The sequence below is a fragment of the Larus michahellis genome, chromosome 3 (assembly GCF_964199755.1).
Source record: "Larus michahellis chromosome 3, bLarMic1.1, whole genome shotgun sequence".
In the NCBI taxonomy this organism is placed as follows: domain Eukaryota; kingdom Metazoa; phylum Chordata; class Aves; order Charadriiformes; family Laridae; genus Larus; species Larus michahellis.
The window spans coordinates 33,843,455-33,866,718 of record NC_133898.1 but is presented as its reverse complement, the minus strand read 5'-3'; the positions used below and the strand labels follow the sequence as shown (position 1 = coordinate 33,866,718).

The 23,264-nt window shown below is 42.7% G+C and overlaps 1 protein-coding gene across 18 annotated transcripts in view; it reads right to left on the bottom strand.

The window, feature by feature from the left end:
• Positions 1–20,955, bottom strand: part of PPM1B (protein phosphatase, Mg2+/Mn2+ dependent 1B) — a 63,056-nt gene extending 42,101 nt beyond the window's left edge. For 3 of the 18 annotated variants that reach the window (XM_074579617.1, XM_074579615.1, XM_074579613.1), the window contains exons 1-2: positions 19,962–20,311; positions 3,668–3,783 (exon numbers count right to left, since the gene is read on the bottom strand). The gene's annotated coding sequence lies outside the window, so the exon portion shown is untranslated. Of the gene's footprint in view, positions 1–1,399; positions 1,497–3,667; positions 3,784–19,961; positions 20,313–20,711 lie in introns of those variants that run through there. The other 15 variants (XM_074579624.1, XM_074579611.1, XM_074579620.1 and 12 more) reach the window with 13 other exon arrangements.
• Positions 20,956–23,264: the final 2,309 nt, after the last annotated feature.

Genomic DNA, 23,264 nt, shown 5'->3' with positions numbered 1-23,264 from the left:
ACACAACCTTAAGTGGGACCATGAGCATATACAAAATTTAGAAGGAATTTAAACTCCACAAAGCAGAATGAAAAACAAGCAAAACAGCCAAAATTACAGTATTTCAGTTAGCACCAAGTACAGAAAATAAAGTAAGAAATCCCAAATGTCGATATGTTCTACATTAACGGAAATAAGTTTTATTAAAGTTTTATCATGTTTATCAGGGATAGCAAGAGTGGTTCTTTACTTCCTTTTATGTGATACTGATGATTAGGGGAAGAACTTCACGTCTCTCCAAGAATGCAAGTAAGGTTCTTATTCTTCCGTCATCTTCTACAGGTAAGTCTTCAGATACAAATGAACTAAAACTGAGCCATCACAGCAGATTAAAATAAACTTGGACATTGCTGATGTACCTGTGCAGACAGCTACAGGAGGCATAAGTTCTCTGTCACAGTACTTAACCACTTGGATCTATTTATGGCTTTTTTAGCCATGTTACCGCTTGCTAGGTTTACACACAAAAGGAGTTAAGTTAAATGAAAAAAAAAAATAATAAAAGTCATTCAACACCATAAGAAAATCACCAGCACATTCAAATCAGTAACATAAGAATACCAGTATTACAAGCTGCCAAATATTAACACTTACTATGCTATAGGCATTTTAATGTTTACTGCAAAGCACACAACTTGGAAAGAAATAATTCAAGCATCTGTTATGTCAACTAACAGCCTACACACACACAATCTTCCAAAAGAACCAATTTAAATAATACAGAAACTGAAGCCTCCAAATAGGAATTGTTAAAATACATAGTTATTTTTATACCTCATTACAATTTTAGAACATCTTGTTTTTTCCTTAGTCTCTTCCACGTTAAGAAATTTTCTCTACCTATTAGCAAAGTTACTTCAGTAACAGTACTGTACTAGCATTAATAGGATCATCACTTAGAAACGTGAAGACATCTTACAATTTCTAAGAAGGTCTATTTGCTTAGAAAGTCACTCTCTTAATCCTAACACAGATTTATCATCTTCCTAAATCAACCTAGTTGAACTGATTTGGTTCATTTCAAATAAGGCATATCTGAAAGCATTTTTAAGGCAGTTATAAACAAATGCTCAACAGAAGCAGCTGATCCCACACGACATGTAATGATACACTTCCATCCTGTAACGGGACCAATACACCTGTAATCACCTGGTATATACTATTCAATCCACAGTATGTCACAGAAAGTTAAGTTTCAGATCCCACATGGCTTGTCAGACTGCTTCACAGAACACAGTACTCCCCCCTGCACTTTTATAGCATGCTCTACTTTTACGACAGGCTTTTTAAGAAAAGTCTGAAGTCTAATTAGAAAAAATACTAACTCTAGGAACTGCAGAGTGAAGCAAATTTCCATTACCTTTTTTCTGGCAGCAGTCTCCAGTATCGTTGCCTGGACACATGGAATCTTTTTCAGGTGTCTGCATTGAGGCTATCTGAACTGCTTCACTTGTCATCTAAACAGAGGAGTACTTGGCAAGAAGCAGCCATTTGGCAACTTACAAGCTTAAATACTCAAAGTTTTGTCCAATTAATACTGCAACTTCAGTTTCACAATAAATCAGTTTGACTCACTTTTAATCAATACAGTTTAAACTCTTGATTTGCAATATATATTTCAATGCTGAAATTTCAAATATATCTATTTAAAAACTGTTTTAATTTTGCCACTATGCAAGTACCACAATACGTGTAGAACTATACCTGCAAAAATTCAAAGGGCAATTTTATCAATAAGAATGTTAAAACTAACATGCAAGAAGACCATGCCAGTTTTCAAGAAATCAATATTAGAAAGGGTGCTTAAGGGCATTACAGGCAGTCAATGCAGTAATGATAGGTCTACAAGGACTTGACAGCAAAAAGGATTCCGGGAAGCAAGCATGTTAATAATTCAACATTCATTTTATGCTATTCATCAGGTCAGACATCAGCTGCAGGCAAATTTGGATAACACAGATTAAGATACCAGCTCCACCAGAGGTTACTGCTCCTGTACACTGTTGGCTGCAAGACATGCTTTTGCTGGACTGAATGGTGATGGGAACATCTTAGCACAAAGACGCATAAAAACACATTAATTGTAGCAAGGGGGCAGACACCCTACTCTGTCATCCCATTTATAGAGGCAACATGTCAAGATATTTTAAAATTATTTATATCTTCCAAAGTTCACATCACAGTCTTACCACTTTACTACATGTAAATCTTAACCTGCATGTATTCTATACCAGGTTTAACAAACTGTCTGCATCAAACTAGGCATCCATAAAAAAAATTACCAAGGTTCACAAAGGAATATGCAAGTACTCAGGCTTTTGCAGAATGACAACTGAAAGAACCTGATTAATTTAGCAATTTAAAAAGAAAAGCAGACATTCAGCTTTGGGATTACACAGATAATTCAGTAAAACCTACTATATAAAAAACAGAACTAGTCACAACAAATTAGAAATAGGAACACGAATGGAAGGCTGCTGATCTGAGCCTTCAAATAAGTGCTGAATTCAGCACAGTTAGTGCCAATTTCAGGAGGTCTCCACCCCCCCAAAACTGAAGAGCTAGCATTAGGCAGCCAGCTGCCTACATTAAGTGGGACTTGTACTTTCCAGCCCCCAAAACATCTCCTACATCCTTCTGGGTCATTCCATGTGAATGTCTCCACCATCTGTTCTAAGGCTGGATACTACAGCCTTGTATTCCCCTGCTTACACAAACTACCTTCTCTGCAAGAGATAGGTATGTGCCTCTCCAGTCTTCTGAGCCACTTTTTCAGTTCCTCCCTTTGAGTCCCACGAACACGATGCTAGTCCAATCAACGGGACAGTCCATCAGCATTCTCCCCAAGACTGCTCCCACTGGAGGGAATTCCACTTTGTCTGCTACAGGTTTTAATCCCTCTAGTCTTCCCTGGGGGTGGTATGAGAACACCACAACAAACATTATGAAACGTTTTGTTATACTGCGCAGGGAAACAGAAGGCAATGGTATCACTCTGCTGAATGATGTCAATGGCTCCTACCACTTGATCAGTGCTCTAACTTGCAGACAGATGACACCTGTATAGGCGCTGGAAGCTATGGCTTTACCAAAAGAAATGCATCTACCATTCCTTCCAAAATGCAGCAAACCTTCCCTCTGAATGGCAATTATTTACCAATATTTTTAAATTGACTGGGAACGTCACTCAAGGTCTATAATATCGCATTCATAGAGAAATTACAACAGGCTCAGCACAGGACCTCAAAGTAAGCCAAAAAGAGTTACTAATACACTGGCAATTTAGTAAGACATTCAATTTTATATCATGCAGTTTAGTGTATAAGTTTTAGAAGTGGAAACACCTATGCTACCCAAAAGACAGCTTTGCATAGTAAACATTAGTTACACGTAGCAACTTAGTTAACTGTTTTAGTTAAGGAACACAGCCACTGGTAGCTTATATGCCTCTGATCATTAGTGCATTTCCACAGAATTATACAGCAGTATTTAATACTTAAATATTCATAATATTCTGTAGGAATAGTGTAATATGCAAGAAGCCAAGAACTCAGAAACAGTACCATTTTGCAAGCCTCAGTATTCATGCTTTTTGTCAGCTGATCATGGACAATTTTTGAAGTCTTACCTTGAACGTAGTACAAAAGTCAAATTTCTTCCAGATCTTTGTCCTTCTGATAAAGATTCTCTTTAGAGACTCTTCCTTGTATATTAGGGATGAATAAAGCAGAAGAGCCTGCAAGTCTGAAAGCAGTAAGATGGAAGAATTGACTAATTTCTCTCCCAGTTCAACACAATATTCAATAAAATCTATAGCTCAATAATTGCTTAATAGCAACTTCTAGACTGGACCTAATAAAAGTACCACTGGAAGCGTCCAAGTTAGTCATGAAGTTCCTACTTGTCTAAGGTAATGCAGCAAAAGATCATGGGAACGCCCTTCACTTATTAAAGATGAAAGTATGAAGTGATCTAGGCTACACCATTCAATGGCCACCACTTGCCAAAAAACTCACACTGACAACATGTACCTTCACAGAGGTGTAAAGCAAATCAATTTCCAAATCAGGAAAATGTAAAAACACATGACAGAGCAAAAGACTGCATATACTTATGTGTATGCATGCAGTTTAAACTGAGAGAGGATGGAAAAGCCTGGCATACTAAAATGCAATCATTTACAAGAATATATCTAGATCCTGGACTCAAAGGAAAAGAAGGACTAAAAGTTGAGATTCAAACTTATTCTAAAGCATAGAAACCACGACAAGGAAGCCTGTTACTATCCACTGCAGATTTCTTTAAAAGCAAAAGCAGAAACACACCTGACTATTCACCAAAATTATCTTGGTTACAAGAAAGAAACAAATGCGTGAGAAGGGCTATCACAGCTAAAACCACCATGCCTGAATTTATCAGTATGTAATATCTGCAGCATGAATCTGACTAAAGCATTCTCTGTTTTGGAGGTGTCTACATATAGCATCCAGGATAATAGCTTATTTTCATAGGCCTGGGCAAAGAGGGAAGTGAATCAATCTCAGAGAGACAGAGATTTAGTTTCTTTTTCCAGTATCTTTCTTTAAACTTCAAACAACAAATGCTCTACGAATTGCTTTGTTTTACTACAAAGTTCAGAATAACATGTGAAGGCAAGTGAGAGACAAGGCATATCAATCACTTTAAAGTTCGAAAACTTCTTTTTCAACCCTAAGAAAGAATATTTTTCCTTTCTGTCTTAGATGAAATGAGCTTATTAAATGAATGAACCTCACTTATTCAATGCTTACTCGATAGGTAGATTTCAAGTAACCATCACTATAAAGAATAGTAACAAGAGTAAATGCTGTTTTCTTTAGCAGCCCTAGAAATAAATGCCACTCACACAAGGAACTAAGTTTCCAAATAAAACAAAATGTATTGATTATTTTGGCTACTTAGGTCCCTGCCATGGGTGATTCTTCAAAGAATGATTCAGAGTGGAGCAGACCTATGAGGTCATCCAGTTCAATCTCCTTCTCAAAGTCCAGCCAATGTTGAATTCAGTCCCAGTTGCTTAGGGTTTTATCTATTCAGCTCTTGAAAACCGCCACAGAGGTTTACGTCCTATAACCTCTTAACAATCATCCTTTCAGTAAAAAATTTTCAACGTATATCCACTCATTTCAATTTATGACTACTGTCTCTTGTTTTCCCACTGTGCATCTCGGTAAAGAGAGTAGCTCCATCTTCTCGGGAACCATCCTTGTACATACCAGATGGTCGCTATCGGGTGCCTCCTAAGCATCTCTTCTCCAGGGTAAACAAGGCCACAAAAGGCTCTCAGCATGCCCTCACAGGTCACGTACTCCAGCTCCCACGCTGTGGACTTGCCCTAAATTTATCAACGTTGTTCTTGTTGGGGGTGGGAGCAAAACTGGACATAGTATTACAGATGCAGTCTGGGAACACCTGGAACAAATGCTAACTAAAGGGGAATAAAGTTGTTTGTTTTCATCACTTGTATTCAGCCTACTGTTCACCACAATCAGGTAATTCTCGGTAGGGCTACAACCCAACCAGTCTGTAGCACTGCAGGAAAGTTACCAATCCTGGAAGCAGGACTTGGCATGTGCCCTTGTTGAACTTTGTAAAATGCCTACGGGCCTACTCCTCTAGCCTTTCTAAGTACTTCAAGATGGCCGTCCTGCCTTTGAGCCACCCAGTTCTGTGTCTACCACATACCTGATGAAGGTGCATTCCACCTCCTCCTCCAGGTCATTGATAAAGACATTGGGGGAGGGGGAAAAGTAGGTCACAGCAGAGCCTTAAGGAGATCCAGTGGTAACTGCTGTCCACGAAGAGTATGAACCATCAGCCACCCTTTCAGATGACTCTTCGACCAATTTTCACTTGTCTAGTCACCCTCCCATTCAGAATGTAAACAGGAGTACACTGTGGGACACTAGAAATCCTTGCTAAGGTCAAAGTAAAAAAACATTCGCTGCTCTCCCCTCAGCTGAAGACTTGGTCATTTGACAGAAGTCAGTCAGGTTGGTCAAGCATGACTGACCCTTAGCAGAACTATTCCTACTGTCAGTCAACCTATTTCCATCACATTCTTTTTCACGGGACTCAGAAATGTTTTGCTACAGGCTGATATAAGCTACTTACTGATAGTGCTATCCAAGTAAAGCAGTATTTAACGCTTTTAGCAAGTGAAATAGAAAGCTTTCTTTATTATATAACAGAGCAAAGATATGCCCAAAACAGTGAACAGGAACCACCTCTAGGCTTCAACTATATGCAGAATTCAAATGTTCCAAAGCCTAAATATAAAAACTCTATGCACAAAAATAAGCAGGTCTCAACAAGTAAACACAGCCATCAAACAATTGAGTTTCTGGCTAATTTTCAAGGTATCTGGCAACAAGACAGTGACAGCAGAGGTTATAAAAGCAAAAACTTGGTGTTCATAACTCTATCCGCCACAAGTTTCTATAATAAATTTTAGGTAAAGGGATGAGAAAGGAGTGGAAAAGAATAGCAAATGGACAAGAAAATTTAAACATGTTTCACTACGCACATTACGAAGAATTTCTGAAATTCAGATTGCTTACATCTTTTCAGATGGTTTTATTTTCTCCCAGACTGTATTGAGAGAAAATTCACTTTACTGAGATCTCTGAACTTGAAGTTCAGCAACTCTTGGACACAAAAACAGTCAGTGCCTGACAAATGACTGCAAATTCTTGTCTCTACCAGTGATGAGATTATTCATGTTTCACCCAAACTACTTCAGTCCCTTCGCTGTTCCCCAAAACTTATGCTTGAAGAAGGTAGTAGATAAGATACTCTAGCTTCACATTAAGCAGTGAACAATGCCAACACCACAACAAATGAGCAGAGGCAGTTCTCTTATCCCCTAAGGAAATTTGCCAACGTAACAAAAAGCACAGATAAACAGCTTGACTCACTCAGGAGCTTTCTGACAAACTTCCTACCATGACCTTTGCTATGTAAAGTTTTGGTTTCTGTTGTATTCTCATGTGCCTACAGAATAAAGACATTCTTGTCAGCAAGTGCTGATATTTAATTAAACCGGAATGACTGCTGTGAAGGGAGTCATATCAACCTCTGTAGCAAGCTATGCATTTGGGGAAAATCCAAGAGAAGAGATAGGCATTTTTAATTTAGTTATGAGAGAGGTTTTAACGTCAACATTTAATTGCATGTTCTTTTACTCTAGGATTGCAACGTGGCTGGTGACAGTGCTAACACTGTGACAGTTACATGACTTCCAGTACGGCCTTCTCTTCATCAGCAGTAACACTTCAAGTAAATTTAGGACTTCCACTCGCAAGATAGCTCATCAGGTATCCAAACCATTAGTGTTAAGAACCAATGTTAATAACTACACCTTAAAAGAACCTCGTTTGAAACATCTCAGGGTGCAATCTTACAAGAAGCTACGCTAAACTAAACTGGTAACTACTGTAATCCCACCTCCTGCCATGGATACTTTCTACTCCAACTTTTGCATCTGTAGTCGCTAAACTAAAAGAAAATTAACCTCAGCAATAGATACCCAACATACACACATCACATAACTCTCTCACCATGAGATGAGTCACAGCCAAGTATCAGCATGAGGAGGCAGAGGAGGACATGGTCCGAGGCAGAAGACCGCAGAATTACAGCAACACTAACATACTCAGGTAATTATACACGAACCTCTTCCTTACAGTCAGGATTATGAGCGGGTTCCAGAAGCAAATGCCTGAGTGCATGCAGAGGCCTGACAAAAGCTCTCTTTTCTGTACTGTATCAACATTGAAAAGTAGTGAAACACCAAACAGTTCTAAGCATCTTTAATTAAAAAGAGGAATACCAGATGCCCACCAACTAGGTAGCATGTAGCAGAAAGCTGTTTGGGTACAGGGAATGAACTCCCCATAACAAAGAGACAAAAACAAAGCTATATTGTGTACATTAAGTGAGCCAGCTTCCAAGATGTTACATCCATTGTTTTTAAACAGCTGCAAAGAAATAACAACAGTGCCTGGCTGACAAAGGAAGCAGATGTATCTAGTGCCACTGAGGTAGCATAAGATTTATCAACTAGAAAACAACATAGAAGAAATTCAGAATTAAAAGCTCAGCTTCAACCGAATTACATGCTGGCTACTTTTTTAACTGTGCTGGGTTTATCTTTGTACTGTCTTTAGGGTTTCGAAGGCACTTGCCTTTGGTAGCTGAACCAAACAAGTTTTATTGCTTTTCCCCTCTTAAAGGAAAAATTATTCTGGGTCACATCAGCCCACTCTAATTTTCCTTTCCTTCTCTGAAAATGGCAGTTTAGTCCAAGTACATCCTTTCAGTCACCCAAAGACCTTCTAGGAATCTTAGCTTCCTCAGCAACAGTGATGCGAGTCTACCAATTCCATGACACCTTAAATCCATAATAAGAATAAAACGTGCAATGCATTGATTTTTCCTCTATCTGCAGGACTTTTTACACAGTTCAGGGTGAAAAAAAAAAAAAAAAACAACCACCACACCACTTCTACACAGTTCATGAAAAAGCACTGTAGACTAAAGCTTCTCCCATTCCCCCCCCAGTCCTTCTCAAGAAGGGACACAACAGGAGAAAAAATGAGCTCAAAGAAACCACACATCAACAAAAATAAGGAGAGAGAATGCAGACTAATATAAAAAAGCTCCTTCCCATCTTATCCAGGAATACAGGTGTCAATGATCAACTTATCCTAGTTGGTTTTTACCCATGCCAGTATCAAAAAATCATGATACCCCTTGAAAGGCAAATAATTCCAGTAGGCTAGTGGCAGACAGCAGAAACTGGTAATAAAACATTGCATATCTGCTGATAAAAATCTTTCACATGATGAACAGATGAATGAATAGAAAACAGAACCCTGTGATAAGAGAATAAAGAAGAACACTTCTCGATGAATAGTGTGCTCTGCCTATTCAAGTATTCTCCGGATTAGTTTAAACTCTCAGTGAATTTAGGACTTCAGTTCTTTAGAAAGCATTGTAGTTTTCTTCCTCTCTAAGAGCACCACTTTTCATTTCCTCTCCTGTCTCATTTCACTTTCTCTCCTGCAGTAACAGTGTCAGACTGTGACCAAAGGAAAGGAGAGGAAAAACACTAAGTGGAAAGAATCAACAGTTCCAAACCATGCAGAAGAAAGTTTGCTCACAGATAGTCCAGGTTCACCAATTCTTTTTGTACTAGTGATAGCTTAAGATGATTACTAAAAAGAAGATAACAGAAAAGGATGATGGAGATTCCAATACAGTGTTCTAGGATCATTACTTATTTCAGAGAGTCTTCAAGCACAGATCTGACAATTCGTGACAGATCTAAACTGTCATGTCTGCTTTGTATGCAAGAGCTTCCATTTTAATCTGTGCTTCAATAAACAAACATGACCTATGGAGGAAGGGACAATATGGACAAACGTATTAAGAAGTTCTCCACATTAGCTTCATATTCTTTGTGAAACTGACAACATAGCCAGATTTCAAGTCTGGACAAACCTTAAAACACCTTTCAAAAATGAGTTATTTCAGTTATGGAATTGCTACCCCAAGTTTTTGTTTATAAAACACATTTGAAACTGGTAACCCTGAACAAAACCAAACAACAGTGAAAAAAGATCACTTCAAGTAGTAACTGACTAGTACTTTTCTTACATGGCACCCTAGTTCCCCTCTGTACAGATTCAGAAATATGGAAGACTTTAGATTGAAAATAGCATGGTCATTAAATATATCTGAGAATATATAGGTTTTTTTCCAAGGAAAATATTTTCCCAATATATATTAAGGGTTTAAAAAAAAATATAATTTCAGAGTACTTTCCCCAGTGACATTTTTCTGACCTTGTTAAATTCTATCCCCTGCCATTGGCAACAGCAGCGCACAAGCTCAAGAATCCCAAACTATACTGGAATTTTACTTCTTCCCCTCTGACTCTGTAAGTCAAGCCCCATTTCACTTCATGTTAAAAAAAAAAAAAACAAGCAAAAAAAACCCACAAAAACCAACAGAAATTGTTTTGACAGTCTGTAACCTTATCCCCTTCCCTCCAGAAGTCAGATATTCTAAGTTGACAGCATTCCTTTTTTTCTTTAAATTAAAACAATACTGCAACAACAGTCGAAACCTCATAGCTGTTATAGTTAACAGCTACTATTTTGAGCTCATAAAATATTTTAGAAAAGGTCTTCTCTGGCCTAGAATTGCTTGTGTTTGGTGCATTCTAGTTAAGAAAGTGAGAAGTCATCCTATTCGATTTAATGTTACAAGCTAGATATTGATCTTCAACAGCTCTTAACCTCCATCACCCTTACACTCAAATACAGCAATAAAACATATAGAAGCATGGACATGGTTCAGCATAAGGCAAACCAAAGGGAAAAAAGAAGTGAAATACATTCTATTGTTTACTATGATATAAAAGTAGGATACAAAACACCAATGTCACTGTGGCAGAGTCCTAACAATGCTTTTCTTCCACACCACACACAAGCCTAATTATTTCAATTTTAAAACACAGAAATATGTTAAACTATAGCTTTTACTGCTTAGAAAAAAACCCAACAGATGAGCTCTCAAGGCTTGTCTGCAGAGACGACTGCATAGCTATTTGACTCTAGCCAACATTGTGAAACATTCTCCTTCACATGTAATCGTCCGCTAAGGCAGTATGCTTGCCTTTTCCTTGATCCCACAAATGGCTATTAAAAGAGAGAGTCGCTTTAATCTGCTTCCAGTTTCTTTACATTGTTAAGAGATGCACAGAATCTAAAGAAGGGTTGGTTGGAAAACCTCCCACAAAACAAGCAATTTCTATTATTAAAATATCTTTTAAATAACTGAATGCCTACAAACTTCCAGATTATCTTTTAAAAAGCAGTTCGATTGCAGTGCGCTTAGGGAGGATTTACAGAACAAGTTTCACACACCCTCTTACCCCAGCATTAGCTCTAGCTATTTTTTTCCCCACAAGACTGCTTTTATTTTGATCTTGAAGTTTTATGCATAACCTTCTATTAGTTTAGAAAAAGTGCTCCTCAGAAACATAATCAGCCACAACCTAGACTTTGGATGATTTCAATAAATTCATACACCAGCCTAAGCAATCAGTAAGGAAAAGAGCAGGAAATACCAAATACAGATGAATTATTGGATATTTTAATATTTTGCTCAGTAGTACAATAGTTTGGTGGGGGGGTTTTTTGGTTGGTTTTTTTGTTTGTTTTTTGTTGTTTTGGTTTTTTTGTTTGTTTTTGTTTGGGGTTTTGGGGGGTTTTTTTTGTTGTTGTTTTGTTTGGTTTTTTTACACTTACAGCCCGTAAAAGAACATTAAAAAAATGGCATCATCTCAGAGAAAAGGAAAAGTGAAACAAAAAAATCCCTTGCTGTAATATGTCTCCTGGAAAAGTGGTAAAAACGCAGAAAACGTGACAAGCTAGCAAATGGATAAACATCACATCTGAGTTTGATATGCCTATAGGTAGCAGTAGTCCCACAATTACTGGGTAACACTCACTAAAGATGCCTGTAAAATACCACCTGTAATTAGACATTGTTAATAACCTCCTTAGAGGCGTCACTTCAGCTCTTACTGAAGACACCTAAAGTGCGACGTTCATGAGTCTTAACAGACTGTATTACACACTGGGGCTCTATTGAGATACATGGAGCTTCTTTGCCTTTCAAAATGTAGGACTGATCTCTACCTAGGGGAGTCAGTGGGCTACCTCTGTTAGGTCTGGATTCAAGTTTTACAACAGCTGACATAAGAAAAACACTTCATGTTTGTCTTGAACATGCACACTGAAGAAGCGTACCCTTTTCTTGAATCAGCTACAATTTTTCTCAAATGCCCCACAGAGAACCAAACTGAACATAAGACAGTAGAAACCAGTGCCTGCAACTAATACCATATCTGAAGTGCACAAACTGGTACGCAGAGTACCTTTTGACCAGGATGAGATTTTCCTGTTGGAAACCAGAATAAAACAACTATTTTATTACTATACTAGGAAAATGGAGAGCAGGAGCAGAAAGGACACAGAAAGAAACTGAGTAACATCTGTGCTAGATTCACCTTTCATACCTTTACAGAAGCTCTCTGAAGTCAGTGCTTTGAATATAGGCCCACTTAAAATAGAAGTAAAAGGAACAATTTCTTTAGCTTTAAACACTGAAGGCAGAACTCTCAGAACTCAGCCTGCAGTACCGCATAGCTTCAGTACTGTACTTCTCATCTTAAAAGTTTCAAAGCACATTAGAGTTTCAGCAGCTTTTCAAGGTCACAAGGTCGATAACAAAGACAAGTCTCCGGCCCCTCCAATTCCTAATCCACCACCCTCAAAATTGAATCTACCTGTACTCCAGAGGCTTCAACACATCATTCATTTTAAAACCTTCATTCACTTCCCTCCTAGAATCATGGTCCAAAACTACCATACGTGGTACCAGTGTGTATTACAAAAGACTACATCAAAGGCAACTTTAGACCTCTCTATATTTATTTGGATGTGGTTTAATAAGCATGTTGGATATTCTCAGGAATTCTATCTATCCTATGGAGAAGAAATTTTTAGCATCAATTAAAAAGCTGCTGCTAGGAACAAAATTTCCTCCTTCTAGACATGTTACCTGAAGTGTTGCGGGGGTGGGTAAAATACTTTTAACTCTTCTGGAAGAAATTTAAAATAGTGATAAATATAAAGAGGCAGTAAAACAAGATACCGCTAGCGGAAAATAAATAAAATACAGCCTTAGGAAGCCAAGCTACAGTGTGTCATTACCCCCCTCCACCCCCCAAGTTTGTTGAAACTGGCTACAATTCAGAAGTTAACACAAGGGTAAATATTTCAGAGATAATCAGTTCCTATGAGTTTTGTGGAAATAAACAGTCAAATCAAGGACAGACATCGAAACTAGTGCCCCTTGAGGACAAGTGCAGCAGGACCTCAGTTGTGTTACCAACAAAAGCTTCCCATACAGGACAGCAGAACAGATAGTGCCCCAAACAAATGAAAATACTTTCAGAGCTCACAATGCGGTATACCCAGAAAAATCCAGCCACAAGACACAAAGCCACAGGAAGTCAGGCTTCATAACCTGCTGCTCACACAGCTAGTTTCATTCTGGATTAACTGAAGTAAAACCATGAAAGAACAACTTTCCAGAATTTATTGCAGTTTTAACACCAGTCGTTTTCACACACAAATTCAAAACCAGGGACAGTAGTTTGAGAACAGATATTCAGTTACCAGTCAAGATAAACAAACAATCCTTACTCAGAGTGGCAGGACAGTTTCTGCTGTCCTGACAACAGCACTTCGGAGACAGAAGGCGGCAGCAGCCAGCCCCCGGCATAGCTCAGCACCCTCTGAAACGCTCCAAGGTGCCTTTTACAGACCCAGTCAGTACATCCACATTAACACTTCAGTTTGGATCAGGAGACCACTTTTGAAATAAATCTGAGCCACCCCACATACTTTGCTTTGGTTCACGTCTCAGAGAAGTTTATGAACACATGATCTGGACACCTCTCATATTAACCCAAACCAAAACTCCAGGAAAAACACCTAAGACCCCGTAATGTTTGGAGTATATATACATGGTCCACAGAACCAGAATACAACTAGTCTAAAATAAAGCCCCATGAAGTACATACACCATGGACACTGGGTCTACCTAACTTACTGCTTCTCTCTGCAATCTTCTTCAACTGCAGCATACTGCTTGCTAATATAAATATAAACAATGTAGCAGATACTGCCCATTCATTTAAGAGAATCTCAAGCAGCAGTAACTAAACGCACAGACTTTAAGCTGCCAAGGCACACCTCACTAGCCCTAAAAAGGGGGGCTGCATTGTGAATTTGAGTGTTCCTCTTCAAGGAGTAACTACAGCAGCAGTGTCTCACCACCCATCCACTTTTGCTTCCACGCCTTTACAGTTAGGAGTATCAAAAGCTAGTGGGATACATCTAGGAGAGTTCTCTGAATAAAGTTTAAAAAAAATAAAAATCCAAGATCTACAGACTTCATGCATCACCTACCTCTACTATTTTATAAAACTTTTTAAATAGCCCACATCAATGGCTCCACTGTAGCTGGTGATAGGAAAGGAAGAGCAGCATGTGCTCGATAATGCTTTATATTACTTGCACATCAGTTTAACAAACAAAGCTGCCCAGATAAGAGGTTTTTTTGTTTTTGAATAAGCTGACCAACATAATATTCATTGTTTCAGTTTTCCACTTAAATCCAAATATCAGTTCTTTACAAATAGTTCCATCATTTGAGATTTGTTCTCTACAGTCACCAATTTTTCTTTTGCTATACAAAATTTTAAATACAACATCATGAGTTTTGAACAAATAATACCCAGCTTTGCAGGACAGACACACTGGTGGGAACAGGCCAAAGCAGTACTGTATGAATAAATTACAATAAAGTGTTACCTTCTCTAGTCAACAAGTCATTATTATCTTACTTCATTACCTCCTTGATAAAAACAATTCATACACTAACAATGCAGAGCCATGTTTGCTCTACATTCAGTAAAGGTCAGCTTCCTACTCTGGGGTGCAGACACAGAAATAGGATTATGGAAGAATACATTTTCTGTTAACACACTAATCCCCTGAAAACTGCAAAGAAAGACCTATGCTTTCCTTTGTGACTTAACTGGAAGTTTGTGGTCATTGACTTGTCATTATCATACACACTAAAGAGCCATCTTAAGCTCTCCAGCAGCCTAGTGTGAAACATCCTTAAGTGAACTGGCTGTTTTTCTGAGCTGAATTCCTGTTATCTCTCGTGAAAACAGACTTAAGCACCTAGTTGTATTCAAAAGAAAACTCAATGAAAAGGTTATTTCCCATCAAAGACGTAGAGGACCTAGGCCATGAGATCATAATGTAGTAACATCATAAAATGACACATTGAAGTAATGTCAATGATAAACTAATGGTGCACTGGGGAAAAAAAGAGTTGTGGGTGTCTTACTTTTCCTAGCAGAACAATACTTGGGCATGAATAATTTTCTTTGAAATTATAAGAAAGGACGTTGTCCACTGAGATACGGTGCTTTCACTTCTATCATTTTCTACATTGAAACATCTTTGTGCCTTCTCTACCAATGTACGTTTTTCTAAGAGCCAGAAGACTAATTTAACCTATGCTCATCGGCAACCTTTTTTTTTCCATCATGCCAATAATGTCTCAAGAAATTCAGATGAGCTACACCAGTTCAGCTATCCCTTACCACCCTGTGCAAAGCTTTTCAGACCAGTTTTCTTTTGGAGTGACACTCACTAATTCTTCAGAATTTTTATTTGGCTTTAGTACATGGTACAGATATAAATCTGTATAAGATTTATTTGCCAAATTTTAACTAGTTTGACCAAAGTCTCCCATGCCAGATATCTGCCCAAGCCTGAAAGACATCAGCCAAATAGCTGAGGAGTTTGCAAGGCTGTCTGTTAAAAACAGTTTTGATGATCTTTTTGGAAACTCAGCATCCTTGTTCTTGCATCAGGAACACATCTTTCATTGTCCATGCAAACAATTCCTCTTTTCTGGGCTTCTGTAGTCTGATGTTATTTGAATTTGGGTGGCTTTTTCTTATTTATTTTTTTAAAGTTAAGAATCTGCAATGACTTGTCCAAATTCTGAAATTAAGTCCCATGAAAATTACATGCATACTGCATATGTTGAAGACCAGTGCTAAACCAAACCTCTTTTGAAGTTTTATAAAATATTTATCCTGCATTCACACTGCTAACAGACAGTGAGAAGGAAGAAGCCGCAGTTCACATCCTGTACATCTATAAGCCAAATCCTGATGATGAAGCGTAAAAAGCTGAAGCCCAAAATGAAAAAGAGTTGCAAATAGGGAAGGAGCCAAGATAGCAAAAACATTTGCTTTAACGGTTTTCCAAAGAAATCACCATTGCTCTCTTCCAATTTACTGAGAAGACCAATATTGAGATCAAATCACTTGGGCTGCTAAAAGGCCCAAGATCCGAAGGATGCTTCTTCATTTTCACAGAGAGGCGAAGAGAAACACTAGCGCAGCACTGAATTCAGAGAGAAGAGAAAACTCGTTGGACAAGATGGCAAGAATTTTAAATAAATAAAAATAGAGCATACTTGATACAATTAAGGTAGTGGGCAGAATGAATCAATATTAGAGAAAAAACCAAACTATGAACACAAAGACATGCATGACCTGTTACAGTAATCACTCTCCACAATTCACACATGGAGTCTAGAGCTTGGATTCTTTCACCGGGGCCTTCCCATTCACTTGGAAGGTCTGTGCTTGCAAAAAACAATGGTTAGCTACCTATCCTCCAGTGCTGATCAGAAAAGAACAGCTATTTACCACTTACTAGGTTACAGAAGTAGGCCTATGTGGCAGATTTAAGCTTTCCTACTGCATTGATGATCCAAGACACCACCAAATGACCAATTTCAATTTTCAGGTGTTTTTTAAAAAAAAAAACACAAACCAACCAAAACCACAGCAATAAACCCCACACACACCCCTAGAAACATTAAGGTAGCATTTAGCTAGGTGTGCTGCAGTTTGCTTCATTGAAGATGGACAGTACCCTCCGAACATTGTTCTATACACAAGTCCATCCCTTGCTGCAGTCTAAATAAATCCTGCTCCGAAGAATGACATTCATTATGATGATACAAATACTTTACAAATTTTTACATACAATATCAAGAGTGGTGGTTTACTGCCTTTCTCTTTTTCTAACATGGAGGCAACACTTTCATATAAGAAATACTCACTACTCTCAATTGCTCACTCCAAAAGCAGTTTTTGACACTAACCACCTTAAAAGACTATGTTCAACACACAGATTTCACAAGCTCTAATTTCAATTGCAATGGGTTTATATTTCTGCAAGACAGGGTCTCAAGTTCGTAAGTCAGAAGCACAAATTAGTGACGACCGCTGGAAAAGTTTAAGTGAACAATGATAATTCCACACCAGAGACAATAAGGGAACTGGATTACCCAGGATGCCTACTATGAGACTACTATTTTCTTTCTCTAGTTCCCTACCTGACTAACTGACCACCTCACAGCTACTGCAAAAAAAGAAAAGTTAGTTCTATGCAGTCTATATACAGACCTCTCCATACTACATAAATTCTGTTCCCCTCATCTTGATGTTATGTGCCTTAAGCCTATATAACAACCTCCTCTAGGTATCTGCACAGAACAAGAGATGAGGGACTGTGTAAATAAACAATATATACTATCACAAACCCACAGAACGTGGGATACACACGCGCATTTTTTCCTCATTTCCATCCGAGCTAAACAGCTTTCCATTCTACATAGATCATCTTTTCACAGATCTCTAGCCCTCTTTCAAACACAAGCATATGTCCAGTACAGAAGACTTCATACCTTCTGGACATATGCACTCAGTTGAAGCATTAATGTATATGTAATGCACAAGCATAGATACATTCAAGCCCCCAAGCCCGCGCATACATGGGGCTTGTCTACATCACATTGGGTGCTCTCAGTTAGCTGCTGACCTGTCAACACCATTATGAGTGCTAGTTTCAGCAAAAGTTTACCCTTAAAAGTTAATGGACAATTTACCCAGCCGAACAAACAAAACAAACAAAAAAAGCATCTTGAACAGAAAACCCTTGACTATTCTGTAGCCTCCCTTAACCTGATAATATTCATAACAGTCACAAATTGACTCATCTTAATTCACTTGTTCAGCTTTCACTGGCTGTCATAACTACGGAATACTTCTTTCCATACCAAGAGAAGCAAAGGATCCCCACAGCTTCCCACCTGCTCATGGCACACCTGGGAACCCCGACCTCATTCATCATCCCTCCCCCACACCATTACAACTTTTCATAGCCTCCGCCAAAAAAAGCCTGCCTCCTCTCTCCATACAGACTAGAGTTTCCCACTAACTCAGCAATACGAGAACTCCAGTTTCCCTTTTGCACAAATACCACTCCCCTGATACACACATGTATACATAGCCTAACATAATCTTCACCCTGTATATGCATAATCCCCACAAACTCGTCCTACCCCCCTTTTTCAAATGTACACAAACCTTTCAAAGACTTCACCATTCATTTCTTCACTTCTACATATCCACCCAAGCCCCCTCACTTTCTTATAATCTGTGGTAATCCTTGGAAATTTACCCACAAGAAGAGTGCACTGATGCACTTACAGAGAGAAATTTACACTGCCTGACACCTGTCACATATATAGACACCTACAGCTCTACAACTCCCCAGATCATGCATAGACTATCATGACCTCAACACAGGGCATTCGCTACACATTTTCTAATTTGTATCCCATGGCTCAAACAACAAATATCCATTTCATCACAACGGACACACCAATTCACAGCTTCTCTCATGTTCCCAGGACACAGACCACACTGCTTGCTGCCCTACCCATCTCAACACACAGAAACAGTGCTCACACAGCTGGTGACAGCCAGACATCTCTCTCAACTCTGTGTGAGCACCAGACAAACCAACTTACACGCAGTAAGAACATGCATGCCTTTCTGTCCACATACCATCTCATATTACACACGAAGGTCTCGCACATTAAGTCTAACCACACTGGCCACCAAAGAAAACAAGTTCGGAACCTTGTAGCAACCTGTTACCGCTGTGCCTGTAAATTGTACACAGGCTTACCACCCAAAGCCTCCCTCCTCCACAACACTCAGAAGCCAGCCAACTTATCACCTTACTTCTCACAACACACACACAAGATTGTTTACCTATCACTGCTAAATGCATACACCTTCGTGTACCACTATTCCTAAATACATGTGGTTTCACCCACCATCTGCATCCCCACCGTATAAACATATCCCTCAGCACAAAAAAACCAACACGCATACAGATTTTTCCAGCTGCCTCCAGTCCATCAAAATTACTCCCTCCCTTCGAAAAGCTACAAATTATAGCAAAAATACATCCCCATTTATACCCACGGGTCTGACAGAGCCAGCAAGCTTCAAACTGCAAGAGAGAGCCGCCTACAACTTCTCTCCCCTTCCACGCCACAGCCGCCCGGGCGCTGCCCATCTGCCCGTGACTCCATCCCCCCCCGCACACCCCCACCTCGTCACCAGCACCCAGGCCTAACCGACGGCTTCTTCCCTCTGACACCGGGGCCTTGCCCGCGGCTCACCGCCTCCCACGGCCCCACCCCGTCGGTAAACACCGACGGGCCCCGCCACTCCCCCGGCCCCAGCCAATACACGTGCACGGCCCCGGCCCGCCGGCCGCCCCCTCACCCCGCTACCGGCACGCCGGCCACCTTCGGCCCCTTTCCCGCCCAGCAGGGGGCCCGGCCCGACGGCTCCCCCGACCCCACGGGCAGCGGCCCGGCGTGCAGGGCCTGGGCCGCCGGCCCCCCTGCCGCCACCGCCCCGGCCCGCCCTGCCCTGGCGCACAGAGGGCGGGCACACCGGCCCCCGTTGCACCGGGGAGGGCTCGGCTTCCCCACCGTCCCTCCCCCGTGCGCCCTCCCCGGCTCCCCCACCAGCAGGCCGTATCAGCGCGGCCCCCGGCTCTCTTTTTCACCCACGGCGGGAAGAGGCGGAGGCCGGGCCTGCGCGGCGCCCGTCCGCTCCCCGGGGACGCACACGCAGCAGGCCTTGCCCGCCGCCCCTCCGGCCCCACGGAGCAGGCCGGCGCCACCAGCCAGCCCCCACTCCGGTGCGCAGGCCCCGACGCTCGGTAAGACGCGCGTCCAGGCCCGGCCCGGCCCCTTCTACCCACCCCTGCCCGCCTCTGCGCGGACACGACCCGCTCTCCCCCGCACCCCACGGCCGGCCCTGACCCCTCTACCTGTCGGCGGACGAACGCCGGCGTCCCCCGGCGTCCGGGCCCCCGGCGTCTCCGGGCCCGACCCGGGCGTGCGTGTGGAGGTGGGGGTAGGCCTGGCTTGGCCTCAGGCGCGGGCCTCCCCGCGCTGGCCGCCGCCGGCCGCAGTCGCCGCCCGCTCGCGCACTCCCAGCGCCGCCAGCAGCGCGGACATGTTGGGAGCCCCCGTCCCAAAGGCCGCCGCTGGGCCCGCCCTCCCCGCCGCCCACGTCAGAGCGCTCCGGGAAGGAGGGAGGGACGGGACGGGACACGGCCCCCGGCCCCGCCCCCGCTGCCGGCCGGGCCGCCCCGCGTCCTTCCCAGCCTACTGGCTGCCGCTGCCGTCGCTCATCCCTTACCCGCCCCCTCCCGGCGGCTATTGGCCGTTCGCCCTGCCGGTTCTGCCCTTCCTCGGTGCCATTGGGCGATCAGTTCGCCGCTCACCCGCCATCCCCGCCCAAAAGCTTTTTCCTGGTTGGGCAATTCCCCTCTGCTTTGGTGACTATTGGCTGCGGCTTTTGTCAGTCAAGGCGCTATAGCGCACGGACTCTCTCTTTCTCCGCACCTTTTTTTTTCTTTTTTTTTTTTTAACCCGGCCTCGTAGCCCGGGCAGGGCTGACGGAAGCGGCTGCCAGCGAGCGCCCTCGTCCCGCCCCGTCCCCCTCCCCCCGCCCCATCCGTTCCCTCCCGGCGCGGATTGCCTGCAGGCCATTGGCTCTCAGCGCCGCCACTCACGCAGCCTCTCTCGCCCTGGCCGCCGCTTCGCCAAATGGGCGTGAACCGCCCTGTGGGTGCCTTCTTCGGATTGGGCGACGCCCCTGCCAATAAAGGGCGGGGAGGGGGGAGCCGGCAGGCCCTGGCGGAGCCGCAGAGCGCGTCCCGGCCGGCGCGCCGCTCCGCACGCCGATTGGTGGCGGGGCGGGGCGGGGCGGGGCGGGGCGGGGGAAAGGCGCGCGGCCTCCCCCCGCAACCCCGTGTCGCGCGGCAGGGGGTGTTGGGGGGCAAGGAGTACCCGTATGTTCGCACGATTACATCACCGCCAGCCAATCAGGGGGTGCGGGGCCGGCCTCCCGGGAGGGCGGGGCCTTGCGGACGCCTGCGGGAGCCGTTGCGCCTCACGCGCCCGGGGCTGGGGGAGGGGAAGGCGGTGAGGTGGGAGGTTGGGCCGCCGCAGATTTTACGACAGCGGAGAAAGGGGCTGGAGGCGTCTCGGTCCGCGGCGTATGCCTGCCGCCGGCGGGGCTCGAGCGCCACGGCCCGCCTCAGGGGACGGGCGGCCCCCCGGGCTTGCCCGAGGGAGACTTCTCCGGGCACGGGGGGGTGCGGGGGAACGAGCACCGGCCCCCGGGTCGCTGGCAGCCCGCCGCCCGACAGGTAGCGACATCCGTGGGAGGCCGCCAGCGCAGGAACGGGCAACTGCCGTCCGCCGTCGGCCCCTCCGGCTGCAGCCAGAGCCCCCCCGTGAGAGGCCGTAATTAACCCCCTGCGCGGGCTGCCCACCATTTAACTGCTTTCTTACCCCAAACCAAAAGTATTTATTCAGGAAGGAGCGGGAAAATTGGCCTGGTGCCTCATAATCCCTTGTTATGTTCCTCTTTCTCAATCAACGGGCTGGCTGAAGCCAGCTGGGGTTCATCCCTCTGAACCTCAACTCATGCCTCTCTCCGCAGCCCTGGACGGCAGCTCTGCTTTGACACGATCGTCTCTGAACGGCATAGAAGCAACATCCTTGCCTTATGGTCCCAAGTGCCTGAAGTTTAACGTACCGTCCCTACAAATGGCATACGAATTCCCACGCAACAGTCTACTGGTGCTCTCGTCCCCTTACATTGAGGTGTTTCGTCCACGTGCACTATATACATGAGGACTTGTCGTATGCGGGACGTGAGATGACAGGTCAAAACACAGTTTGTGTAGCATTTTTATTTATCCATCTGTCTTTTCCGGAGTGTTTGGAAAGGAGCTGGCCCTGAAAAGGATGGGAGCTTTCCCTTCTGGAGTTGGCATTCTCTCCCAGTCTTCCGCATAGGTACACTGTGGGATTATTTATGCCCACAGTACAGAAAATACTATGCAGCTTTTAGCTTTAAGATCACCAGCACCACCACTCATATTAGAACATCCTAGCACAGAGCACTGGAGGCACTTTGAGCTCGGGTGACTGATGCAACTGCAGCTCGATGAGGTGAAGCTTTGCTTTCCCTGGGTTCAAGCGCATCTGCTCTGCGACGAGAAGATGGGAAAGGTCACTCTAGCGTGACGGTACTGCTTCCCACAGCTCTCTACGAGTTGATAGAGTTGATTGAGAATGAAACCTAGATTGCCTCGGCACAGGCACTCATGAGCAAGTCCAGAAACGGCCAGAACACTGAGGCTGCAGTTAGCCGTCTGTCGTAAAAAACTTACTCATAGACAAGCTAATTTGAGTGCCCAGACCCAGCTGCCAATCAACCTAGTTAACTTTGCAGCGTCCATATGATCTGGGACTCAAGATACTTTTATATATCTAGCTAGTGATTTTTTTTTTCCTTTCCTCAGGCTTATATCTCATAATCATTTAAACACAATTCATGTATTATTAAAGCGATGACAAATATGGCTAAAAATTGCTATATCTTTGGGTTTACGAATGTAAAATTCATTCAGCCTAGATGCTTCTTGGACTTTTGAAATGGTTTTTATTTCAAGTGATTCACCAGGAATTATCTGAGAGCCTGTCACTCTTTAAAGCAATGGTAAATCTGGCACAGATTTCAGCAGGTACAGAACTCGGCTGTAATTTTATCAGGTCTCAGTTTACACCCTCTACTTTGCGTCTTGGCTACCTGCCAGAGAGATACCATAGGTAGCGTTAGATAATACTGCTCAGTATGACCAAAGTATACTCAGCTGCTACTGACTCCTCCATCTAATTTGCTGTAGCAGCCATTCTTCCCACAGTGACTACTAAAACAAAAATGTACAGAAATTCCAAAGGAAATCACGAGTTAGTCTTATCATTCAAACCTTCTGACCCTGCCTTTCTCCTTGCTTCTAGGTTTGACGCTTTTGTTCTTATCCCCTTCATTTCACCTTCAGCTCTAACTGCATATATCATTTTATAACAAATTGAGAAAAAAAGCCCAAAAGTTCCTTATCATATCACCTCACTGCCAGAACAACCTTTATAGAATTGACTTCCCAAAAAAATAAATATTACCCTACGTTATCTGTAATGTAATAAATCATATCCCCTATTGCTTCTCAAATGCAACCTGCTTAAATGTTAAACTAAAAATCCACACCATG